Source organism: Oncorhynchus mykiss, chromosome 25 (genome assembly GCF_013265735.2).
Source record: "Oncorhynchus mykiss isolate Arlee chromosome 25, USDA_OmykA_1.1, whole genome shotgun sequence".
In the NCBI taxonomy this organism is placed as follows: domain Eukaryota; kingdom Metazoa; phylum Chordata; class Actinopteri; order Salmoniformes; family Salmonidae; genus Oncorhynchus; species Oncorhynchus mykiss.
This window is the reverse complement of record NC_048589.1, coordinates 39257988-39271242: the sequence shown is the minus strand read 5'-3', so window position 1 is coordinate 39271242 and position 13255 is coordinate 39257988.

Here is a 13255-nt window from a genome sequence, read left to right as displayed (position 1 = left end):
GGAAAACGAAAGCTCAGAGTGTTTTCTTTCAAAAGCTGTCAATTATATGCATAATCGAGCATATTTTCTTGACAAAATCTTGATTAAAACGGGAACTATTTTCATACAAAAATTAAAATAGTGCCCCCTAGCACCACTCCGAGTGTTCCTTTAGCAGTATGCTTAGGGTCAATATCCTGCTGGGAGGTGAACCTCCTCCCAGGCTCAAATCTCTGGAAGACTGAAATAGGTTTCCCTCAAGGACTTCCCCGTATTTAGCGCCATCCCTTCTGACCAGTTTCCCAGTCCCTGCCGATGAAAAATCTACCCACAGCATGATGCTGCCACCACCATGCTTGGATGGTGTTTTCGGGGTGATGAGGGTGTTGGGTTTGCACCAGACATAGTATTTTCCTTGATGGCCAAAAAGCTACATTTTAATCTCATCTGACCAGAGTACCTTCTTCCATATATTTGGGGAGTCTCCCACATGCCTTTTGGCAAACACCAAACGTGTTGGCTTATTTTTCTCTTTAACTTCTTGCGTCGAGCCATCCTGGATCCGGGATCGTGACTACAGCCTCAAGCTCATTACCATAACGCAACGTTAACTATTCATGAAAAAATCACTTCGTTTTCTTCATCACGTTTGGGTAAAAAAAATTAAAATAATAATAATTAAGTCATTAAAACGCGAACTTTTTTCTAAATTAACTCCATAATATCGACAGAAACATGGCAAACAATGTTTAGAATCATTCCTCCAGGTGTTTTTCACATATCTATCGATGAAAAATGATTCATGGCAGTTGACTTTCTCTTCTGAAGAAATGGAACGCGCATGGACCTAGAGATTACGCAATAATTTCGACACAGGACACCGGGCGGACACCTGGTAAATGTAGTCTCTTATGGTCAATCTTCCAATGATATGCCTACAAATACGTCACAATGCTGCAGACACCTCGGAGAAACGACAGAAAAGGCAGGCTCATTCCTGGCGCATTCACAGCCATATAAGGAGACATTGGAACACAGTGTTGCAAAAGTATTCGGCCCCCTTGAACTTTGCAACCTTTTGCCACATTTCAGGCTTCAAACATAAAGATATAAAACTGTATTTTTTTGTGAAGAATCAACAACAAGTGGGACACAATCATGGAACGACATTTATTGGATATTTCAAACTTTTTTAACAAATCAAAAACTGAAAAATTGGGCGTGCAAAATTATTCAGCCCCCTTAAGTTAATACTTTGTAGCGCCACCTTTTGCTGCGATTACAGCTGTAAGTCGCTTGGGGTATGTCTCTATCAGTTTTGCACATCGAGAGACTGACATTTTTTCCCATTCCTCCTTGCAAAACAGCTCGAGCTCAGTGAGGTTGGATGGAGAGCATTTGTGAACAGCAGTTTTCAGTTCTTTCCACAGATTCTTGATTGGATTCAGGTCTGGACTTTGACTTGGCCATTCTAACACCTGGATATGTTTATTTTTGAACCATTCCATTGTAGATTTTGCTTTATGTTTTGGATCATTGTCTTGTTGGAAGACAAATCTCCGTCCCAGTCTCAGGTCTTTTGCAGACTCCATCAGGTTTTCTTCCAGAATGGTCCTGTATTTGGCTCCATCCATCTTCCCATCAATTTTAACCATCTTCCCTGTCACTGCTGAAGAAAAGCAGGCCCAAACCATGATGCTGCCACCACCATGTTTGACAGTGGGGATGGTGTGTTCAGCTGTGTTGCTTTTACGCCAAACATAACGTTTTGCATTGTTGCGAAAAAGTTCAATTTTGGTTTCATCTGACCAGAGCACCTTCTTCCACATGTTTGATGTGCCTCCCAGGTGGCTTGTGGCAAACTTTAAACAACACTTTTTATGGATATCTTTAAGAAATGGCTTTCTTCTTGCCACTCTTCCATAAAGGCCAGATTTGTGCAATATACGACTGATTGTTGTCCTACGGACAGAGTCTCCTACCTCAGCTGTAGATCTCTGCAGTTCATCCAGAGTGATCATGGGCCTCTTGGCTGCATCTCTGATCAGTCTTCTCCTTGTATGAGCTGAAAGTTTAGAGGGGCGGCCAGGTCTTGATAGATTTGCAGTGGTCTGATACTCCTTCCATTTCAATATTATCGCTTGCACAAGCTCCTTTAAAGCTTGGGAAATCTTTTTGTATCCAAATCCGGCTTTAAACTTCTTCACAACAGTATCTCGGACCTGCCTGGTGTGTTCCTTGTTCTTCATGATGCTCTCTGTGCTTTTAACGGACCTCTGAGACTATCACAGTGCGGGTGCATTTATACGGAGACATGATTACACACAGGTGGATTGTATTTATCATTATTAGTCATTTAGGTACACATTGGAACTTCACTGAACTTCTGGAGAGAGTTTGCTGCACTGAAAGTAAAGGGGCTGAATAATTTTGCACGCCCAATTTTTCAGTTTTTGATTTGTTAAAAAAGTTTGAAATATCCAATAAATGTCGTTCCACTTCATGATTGTGTCCCACTTGTTGTTGATTCTTCACAAAAAAATACAGTTTTATATCTTTATGTTTGAAGCCTGAAATGTGGCAAAAGGTCGCAAAGTTCAAGGGGGCCGAATACTTTCGCAAGGCACTGTATATACTGAGATCATGTGACACTTATCTTGCACACAGATGTACTTTATTTAACTAATTATGTGACTTCTGAAGGTAATTGGCATCAGATCTTATTTAGGTGCTTCATAGCACTTTTTCGTTTTCTTAATTTTTTTGTAGAATTTTTTGAAGCAAGTCATTTTTTAAATTTCACTTCACCAATTTAGACTATATTGTGTATGTCCATTACATGACATCCAAATAAAAATCCATTTAAATTACAGGTTGTAATGCAACAAAATAGAAAATACGCAAAAGTGGAATGAATTATTTTGCAAGAGAGATATTAGTAAACACTATGTATTAGTAAACAAGAGAGATATTAGTAAACACTATGTATTAGTAAACAAGAGAGATATTAGTAAACACTATGTATTAGTAAACAAGAGAGATATTAGTAAACACTATGTATTAGTAAACAAGAGAGATATTAGTAAACACTATGTATTAGTAAACAAGAGAGATATTAGTAAACACTATGTATTAGTAAACACGATATGTATTTGTAAACAAGTAGGGGATTTAGTAAACAATAAATGTTTTATTAAACAAAAGGGGTATTAGTAAACAAGAGATGTACTAGTAAACAATCGATTTATTGGTAATAAACACCCATTTTCACACACCAAGTTCTTGATTCTCTTCATTGAACATGTTTTCTTAAACCATCATTTTGTAAACATGTGTGTAATGTACAGTATGTGCTTTGCTTCCCCTGGGGATAAATAATGTCTGAATAGTCCTGAATCTGATGGACAGTGAACGTTCTCCCTGATTGTCCTGGATGACACTGCAAGTATATTATCACGCCTGCTCCAGGCTGCCCTTCATTACGCTCACCTGTCACCATCGTTACGCGCAGCAGCGCTCATTGGACTCACCTGGACTCCTTCCCTTCGTTGACTGCCCCGTCTATAAATGTCTGCTCCTCCGTTTGTTCCGTGTCTGCATTGATGTCGTAATGTGTTCATGTCCAGACACTGTCTTGTCCTGTTCCATGTCCTTTGATATGAAATGTACACACCCTGTACCTGCTTCTCGTCTCTACCAGCATATTACATATTGACTTGAACAGGATTGAACTAACATGCTAATCACTCTGTATTATAGAGAGGGTCAATGGCTTGACACAGCAGATCACTCTCTGTATTATAGAGAGGGTCAATGGCTTGACACAGCAGATCACTCTGTATTATAGAGAGGGTAAATGGCTTGACACAGCAGATCACTCTCTGTATTATAGAGAGGGTCAATGGCTTGACACAGCAGATCACTCTGTATTATAGAGAGGGTCAATGGCTTGACACAGCAGATGACTCTCTGTATTATAGAGAGGGTCAATGGCTCGACACAGCAGATCACTCTCTGTATTATAGAGCGGGTCAATGGCTCGACACAGCAGATCACTCTCTGTATTATAGAGAGGGTCAATGGCTTGACACAGCAGATCACTCTGTAATAAGTATTTTGGAGAGGAGATAACATTATGATCTGATCAATAGCATTTTGGTGACCAAACACTCTGTTTCTGCACCCCGAGTAAACACAAGTGGAGGGCAACACTAAATCTAATGGACCTGTCTGTCATTCTGACTGCTCTGTCTGGCTGTCTGTTTGTCTAATTCGCTTTCTCTCTCTCCCACTATCTTTTTCTCTCTCTTTCCGTAGGGCGAAGGATCTTTACCTCTTCTCCCTCTCCTCCTTCGCCCGCACAGCCATAATGCCATCCTGCACCTCAATTAAGCATTCTTGTCTCACATCTTTCTCAATCCATTATTAATATTTGGTATTCCTTTCCGTTACATACATGATCCTAAACAGCCAGATATATCACAGCCCTGCTGGGATCGCTAAAGACCTACAGGGCCGTACAGCTACAGTGTCAACAACCCTCCAGCTGGAGGAACACACAGATCTACACTAGCACCTACTTTATGATATCTATCCACACATGTCTATTTTAGAGAGAGAGAGAGAGACTCTGTTCACAAACACACCCTACAGAGCCCCAGGACAGCAACACAATTAGACACAACCAAATCTTGAGAAAACAAAAAGATAATTACTTGACACATTGGAAAGAATTAACAAAAAAACAGAGCCAACTAGAATGCTATTTGGCCCTAAACAGGGAGTACACAGCGGCAGAATACCTGAACACTGTGACTGACCCAAAATTAAGGAAAGCTTTGACTATGTACAGACTCAGTGAGCATAGCCTTGCTATTGAGAAAGGCCGCCGTAGGCAGACATGGCTCTCAAGAGAAGACAGGCTATGTGCTCACTGCCCACAAAATGTGGTGGAAACTGAGCTGCACTTCCTAACCTCCTGCCCAATGTATGACCATATTAGAGAGACATATTTCCCTCAGATTACACAGATCCACAAAGAATTCGAAAACAAATCCAATTTTGATAAACTCCCATATCTACTGGGTGAAATTCCACAGTGTGCCATCACAGCAACAAGATTTGTGACCTGTTGCCAAGAGAAAAGGGCAACCAGTGAAGAACACACCCCATTGTAAATACAACCCATATTTATGCTTATTTATTTTATCTTGTGTCCTTTAACCATTTGTACATTGTTAAAACACTGTATATATATGTAATATGACATTTGTAATGTCTTTATTGTTTTGAAACTTCTGTATGTGTAATGTTTACTGTTCATTTTTATTGTTTATTTCACTTTATATATTCACTTTATATATTATCTACCTCACTTGCTTTGGCAATGTTAACACATGTTTCCCATGCCAATAAAGCCCTTGAATTGAATTGAAATTGAATTGAGAGAGAGAGAGAGCTATACAAGTTGATGGAAAGTGGTTATAAAATCCATGTACACAAACAACTAGTGTGCGGTTAATATTGACAAAAAACACACATTTCTTTCCTCAGGGCCGTGGGGTGAGACAGGGAAGCAGCTTAAGCCCCACCCTCTTCAACATATATATCAATGAATTGCCGAGGGCACTAGAACAGTCCGCAGCACCCGGCCTCAGAGAGTACACAGTGGCAGAATACCTGATTACTGTGATTGACCCAATATTAAGGAAAGGTTTTACTATGTACAGACTCCGAGAGAATAGTAAATTGGGTGAAATACCACAGTGTGACATCACAGCAGCAATAATCATAACCTGTTGCCACAAGAAAAGGGCAACCAGTGAAGAACAAACACCGTTGTAAATACAACTCATATTTAGGTTTATTTATTTTCCCTTCTGTACTTTAACTATTTGCACATTGTTATAACACTGTACAAAGACGTAATATGACATTTTAAATGTCTACTATTTTGTAACTTATTTGAGTGTAATATTTACTGTTCACTTTTTATTGTTTATTTCACTTTTGTTCATCTATTCCACTTGCTTTGGCAATGCAAACATAGAGTGTATTTGGAAAGTATTCAGAACCCTGGACTTTTTCCACATTATGTTACATTACAGCCTTAATCTAAAATTGATGAAATTGTTTTATTTCCTCATCAATATACTATCATGACGTGGCCCCCTCTCTCACTCTCTCCTACACCCAGGTTCTGTTATCTCAGGTCGTAAATTCCTTTTCATGCAGAGAGAGAGAGACCACAGAGTAAACAAAGGATTTCACGTGGCCGAACTCCTAAATCCCCAAAATGGGAAAATGAAACTATATGTCCACTTGTGAGAATGTGGGAAGGGTCCGTGGACACGTAAGGGACAGTTATGTTGAGTGTGTTTCATTTGGTGATCTCACGAATGACAGGAAAGACACATAACTATATCTCTGAATGTGTACATTTCTCAATTATGGTGTTTGTGTCTATTTATTGTATATCATGAAAGAGTAAAGATGAAACTATTTGTGAAATGATGTAATATGATGTTAAACATTTAATGTGAGAGAATTGTATTCCCTTTAAAGTTTAACTAAGTCATTGGCCTTCCCCAATGAGCACAGACATGATCTGGCGTCATGGAACCGCCTTTCTTATAGTTACGAATAAAACTCCCTCCTGAGGAAATCCTCGTCAGACCATGCATACCTCGGTGTAAGTTGGGGTGGCACAGCTTTGAGTATCAAGAATAAGCAAACCCACAGTGTGAGCTGTGATTGTGAATAGTTATCAAATTCCTAACCATACCACATGGAGCATTGGCTACAGGGCTGGAAATGGTTCAACTCTGAGACTATCGATCCCTACAGAATAAGACCAAATCTTAGATACAAATTAATAGTCTGCAGCTAGAAATTATGTCAACCTGGGACGAGAATACCGACAACAGCCGAAACATATATTCTAGGAGAACATTTCTGAATGGTACTCTGAAGTATCCATTCTAACCATGAAATATGTTGATCTTCAGGTAAACAGAAAGAGAGAGAGAGACTCGGATGAACTCTCCAGCAGACGGACCGGATTCCAACAGAGACGATCACAAGGACACATGGGCGTAAATATATATTGTTTGCAATTATTCCCGGAAGAGTGAGCGTTTATGTGCAAAGGATTAGTATTTAAATTAAATTAATAATGAATTAATTAACACCCACTTCCCTTTGTCCACCAAGCCGTCATATCGGCTTAGCCCACTAGGGAATCTTCCCTATCCTTGTTAGTAACCAATAGCTACTGTTTGTTTGTTTATGCATTTCTGTGATTATTCAGTTAGTTAGTAAATAAATGATAAGCCAATTGGTGTATGGATGGTTCATGGTTCGTGCAGATAACCAACAATTCTACGATGTTTGAAATGAGACTGACGTAAGTAAAGTATAATTCATTAATAGAAGACTAATTGATCAGATATTAAAATATCTGAAGGGTTATATTCGGAAAATTATAACTTTATAATCTGAAGATTTTCCGTGGTGCCCCGACTTCCTAGTTAATTACATTTATATGATTAGTTTAATCACGTCATAATAATTACAGAGAATTGATTTGATAAAATAACAGTCCTCACTTTTAATGACAAAGACAAAGAACAAGCAGGTTTTTAATGCAAAGTATAAATGACAGAAAAACTGAAATAACACATTTACTCAGTACTTTATTGAAGAACCTTTGGCAGCGATCACAGCCTAAAGTCTTCTTGGGTGTGACGCTATAATCTTGGATCACCTGTATTTGGAGAGTTTCTCCCATTCTTCTCTGCAGATCCGCTCAACCTCTGTCAGGTTGGATGGGTAGCATCGCTGCACAGCTATTTTCACATGCATCTGTGGTGATGTTCGATCTGGTTTGAGTCCAGGCTCTGGCTGGGCCACTCAAGGACATTCAGAGACTTGTCCCGAAGCCACTCCTGCGTTGTCTTGGCTGCAGTCTGAGGTCCTGAGTGCTTTGGAGCAGGTTTTCATCAAGGATATCTCTGTACTTATCTCCATTCATTTTTCCCTTGATCCTGACTAGTCTCCCAGTCCCTGCCGCTGAAAACATCCCCACAGCATGATGCTGCCACTACCATGCTTCACAGTAGGGATGGTGCCAGGTTTCCTTCAGATGTGACGCTTGGCAATCAGGCCAAAGAGTTCAATCTTGGTTTCATCAGAGCAGAGAATCTTGTTTTGTCATGGTCTGAGAGTCCTTTAGGTGTCTTTTGGCAAACTCCAAGTGGGCTGTCATGTGCCTTTTACTGGGGAGTGGCTTCCGTCTGGCCACTCTTCCACGTATGCCTGATTGGTGGAGTGCTGCAGAGATGGTTGTCCTTCTGGAAGGTTCTTCCATCTCCACAGAGGAACTCTAGAGCTTGGTCCTTGGTCACCTCCCTGACCAAAGCCTTTCTCCCCCTTATAGACTCTTCCTGGCTCAGTTTAGCCAGGCGGACAGCTTGGTGGTTCCAAACTTCTTCAATTTAAGAATGATGGAGGCCACTGTGTTCTTGGGGACCTTCAATGCTGCAGAAATGTGTTGGTACCCTACCTCAGATCTGTGCCTCGACACAATCCTGTCTCGGAGCTCCACGGACAATTCTTTCAAACTCATGGCTTGGTTTTTGCTCTGACATGAACCGGCAACTGTGGGACCTTAACAAGACAGGTGTGTGCCTTTCCAAATCTAGTGGCGTAAGGGTGCGATGTCTCCTGAAGGTTCGACCTCGGGGCAGGAGATTCCAGTACCCGGTTGACTTGGAGGTTTATGGCGCAGAGGAGAGGTGCTGGGTCTCCGCTAGGGACATCCTGGACCCAGGCCTCATCTCTGAGTTCCAACGCCGGCATCCCGCTCAATCAGGTATGTACCCAGGTAGGACGCCAGGTGGTGCCCTTAGAGAGGGGGGTTCTGTCACTCCCTGATCTGTTTCACTTTTGCTTGTCTCCACCCCCTCCAGGTGTCGCTCATCTGCCCCATTATCCCCTGGGTACTTATACCTGTGTTTTCTGTCTGTCTGTGCCAGTTTGTTTTGCTCATTCAAACCTACCAGTGTTTTCCCTTGCTCCTGTCTTTGCTAAATTTCGTGTTTTGTAGTTTCCGGGATTTGACCATTCCTGCCCTGAGCCTGCCTGCCGGCCTGTTCCTTTGCCTCTACTCTTGATTACTAACCTCTGACTTACCTGACCCTGAGCCTGTCTGTCGGCCTGTACCTTTGCCTCTACTCTTGATTACTAACCTCTGACTTACCTGACCCTGAGCCTGCCTGCCGGCCTGTACCTTTGCCTCTACTCTTGATTACTAACCTCTGACTTACCTGACCCTGAGCCTGCCTGCCGGCCTGTACCTTTGCCTCTAGTCTTGATTACTAACCTCTGACTTACCTGACCCTGAGCCTGCCTGCCGGCCTGTACCTTTGCCTCTACTCTTGATTACTAACCTCTGACTTACCTGACCCTGAGCCTGCCTGCTGGCCTGTACCTTTGCCTCTACTCTTGATTACTAACCTCTGACTTACCTGACCCTAAGCCTGCCTGCCGGCCTGTACCTTTGCCTCTACTCTTGATTACTAACCTCTGACTTACCTGACCCTGAGCCTGCCTGCCGGCCTGTTCCTTTGCCTCTACTCTTGATTACTAACCTCTGACTTACCTGACCCTGAGCCCGCCTGCTGTTCCTTTCACCCTTGCTGGATTATTGACCCCTGCCTGCCTTGACCCGTCGTTTCCCATTTAAAGAATGAACTTTAGTTTCTTCAACATTATCTGCACCTGGATCATTGCTGAAACGTGATACTCTGCTACATCTAAGTGGTGAAAGTGCCAAACTTTCAAATCAAATCTACACACAGTATATTGTTTCGACTGCTTCTGAAAGCGACTCCAAAATCAGCCATCACGAAAGCATTGTGATTGAAACATACAAGAGCAAAATAAATGTTCTGCTATCTCTATCCTCTTCTCTCTTCAAAGAAGCTCTGGTTCATTGGACACTGTTCTCTCTCTGCGTTGGATAATTGTGGTCAGTTCCTCATAGTTATACCGCTGCGGCTTCTGATGAGGAAAATTAACATTTTTCTCAGTAAGACATGAAAAGACATGTCAAACCAAGGTCAAGTAAATAACCTGAAGTAGCATTTATCTTAATTATGATAATTTGTAGCTCTCATACCTCTGGGAATAACCCCCGGTTCTAACTTATTCTGATTTTGTAAAGAAATGTTTTTTGCCAAAAAACATTTAGAGTTGTTAGTGCAGTGAGGCAAGGACATAATGTGAGCTAAAATACTTTGGTCTGACCTTTTAAAATTGTCATAATTTCAAGTCAAGCACATGAGAGGTACTCGATCAGTTTCCCTCCCTCTCTCTTTTTCTCTCTTAATCATCAATAAGGGTTGTATTTACAATGGTGTTTGTTCACTGGTTGTCCTTTTCTTGTGGCAACAGGTTAACTTCTTGCGTCGAGCCATCCCGGATCCGGGATCGTGATTACAGCATCAGGCCATTACCATAACGCAACGTTAACTATTCATGAAATCGCAAATAAAATTAAATAAATATGCTAGCTCTCAAGCTTAGCCTTTTGTTAACAACACTGTCATCTCAGATTTTCAAAAATATGCTTCTCAACCATAGCAAAACAAGCATTTGTGTAACAGCATTGATAGTTAGCATAGCATTATTCAATGAGGAGACTCTCAGTTAGATAGCAAATGTTCAGTTTTTCCTGAAAGATTATTTGTTTAGGAGAAATCGCTCCATTTTGTGCGTCACGTTTAGCTAAGAAAAAAACCTGTATCCAGGATTGTGTAAATCTATCCACAAGCTCATTAGCATAACACAACGTTAACTATTCATGAAAATCGCAAATTAAATGAAATCAATATGCTATCTCTCAAGCTTAGCCTTTTGTTAACAACACTGTCATCTCAGATTTTCAAAAATACGCTTCTCAACCATAGCAAAACAAGCATTTGTGTAACAGTATTGATAGCTATTGATAGCTAGCGTTAGCATTTAGTGTTAGCATTCAGCAGGCAACATTTTCACAAAAACCAGAAAACCATTCAAATAAAATAATTTACCTTTGAAGAACTTCGGATGTTTTCAATGAGGAGACTCTCAGTTAGATAGCAAATGTTCAGTTTTTCCTGAAAGATTATTTGTGCAGGAGAAATCGGTCCGTTTTCTGCGTCATGTTTGGCTACCAAAAAACCCCGAAAATGCAGTCATTACAACGCAAACTTTTTTCCAAATTAACTCCATAATATCGACAGAAACATGGCAAACGTTGTTTAGAATCAATCCTCAAGGTGTTTTTCACATATCTATTCGATGATAAGTCACTCGTGGCAGTTTGGTTTCTCCTCTGTTCAAAATGGAAAAATGCACGCACCTGGAGATTACGCAATAGTTTTGACGGAGGACACCGAGCGGACACCTGGTAAATGTAGTCTCTTATGGTCAATTTTCCAATAATATGCCTACAAATACGTCACAGTGCTGCAAACACCTTGGGGAAACGACAGAAAGTGTAGGCTCATTCCTTGCGCATTCACAGCCATATAAGGAGACATTGGAACACATCGCCTCAAAAATCTGGCTCACTTCCTGTATGAAATTTAATCTTGGTTTCGCCTGTAGCATTGGTTCTGTGGCACTCACAGACAATATCTTTGCAGTTTTGGAAACATCAGAGTGTTTTCTTTCCAAAGCTGTCAATTATATGCATAGTCGAGCATCTTTTTGTGACAAAATACGTTTTATTATCCAATAATGAAATAGCGCCCCCATAGGTTGAAGAGGTTAAAAAACTTGCTGCTGTGATGACACACTGTGGTACTTCACCCGGTAGATATGGGAGTTTCTCAAAAGTGGGTTTGTTTTGGAATTCTTTGTGGATCTGTGTAATCTGGGAAATTTGTGTCACTAATATGGTCATACATTTGTTTGGAACTGCAGCTCAGTTTCCACCTCATTTTGTGGGCAGTGTGCACATAACCTGCCTTCTATTGAGAGCCAGGTCTGCCTACGGCGTCATTTCTCAATAGCAAGGTTTATGCTCACTGAGTCTGTACATAGTCAAAGCTTTCCTTAATTTTGTGTCAGTCACAGTGGTCAGGTATTCTGACACTGTGTACTCTCTGCTTAGGGCCAAATAGCATTCTAATTTGCTCTGTTTTTTTTTTTGTTAATTACTTGATACATTGGAAATAATTATATTTTTTATTTTCTCAGGATTTGGTTGGGTCTAATTGTGTTGCTGTGTTTGTGATGCTGCTCTCTTCATAAACACAAACAGACCCCACTGAGCCCCAGGACCAGCTGGCTTAAGGGACTCTTCTTCAGGTTCATCTCTCTGTATGTGTTGGCTTTGTTATGGAAGGTTTGGGAATTGCTTCCTTTTTGGTGGTTGTAGAATTTACCGTCTCTTTTGTGGATTTTGATAATTAGCAGGTATCGGCCTAATTCTGCTCTGCATGCATTATTTGGTGTTTTACACATTGACATAGAAACTGAATTGAAAAGCTACATGTGGGTACCAGCAAAGTTCAACAGTATGATGTGATAGCTCAACCTACATGATCTATTGTCCTCTCCATGGTGTGCTTTGTAATACATAATGTGTACTAATAATACATGATAACCCTGAAGGGAATATGCTACGGATATTATTGACTAGGTGGGTCCAGCCCTAAATGCTGATTGGTTAAAACAGCATTCCAGCCGGTGTCTATTCCGCAAGTTACCACTGGCTAAATCTATGACGTTAAAATGCTTATTTACTCTGTTCCGTCTGACTGAGCAATCCACTGTCTCATCAGCCCAGCCAGGCAATTTATAAACATGATCTCCACTATTTATTAGATAGAGAGAGCTACAGACAGGTCACCCGTGATACAAGTCAGTATTCAAAGTCCATCCATGTCTGAGGATGTCAGGAGATGACCTGGAAACAGCCACTAGGGGCAACAGTGAACACTGTTTTCTTCAAGTAGGTTTAGTTTTTTCTAGGGCGCTGTGGACAGTGTTGTGTCTTTGGCTATGCCGGATTAAGTGATATGACATGTTATTCTATAAAATAATTTATCCGTAATACTGATTGAGCTAATCATGTAAATGTAATTAACTAGAGAGTCGGGGCACCACAAAATAATATTTATAGAGCTGTTATCTTCCGAATAAACTCTTCAAGACATAATAATATTTGACATCAATAGCAGTCAATATTAATCGTCATCTTAATTCAGTCTCATCTGAAAGTTGT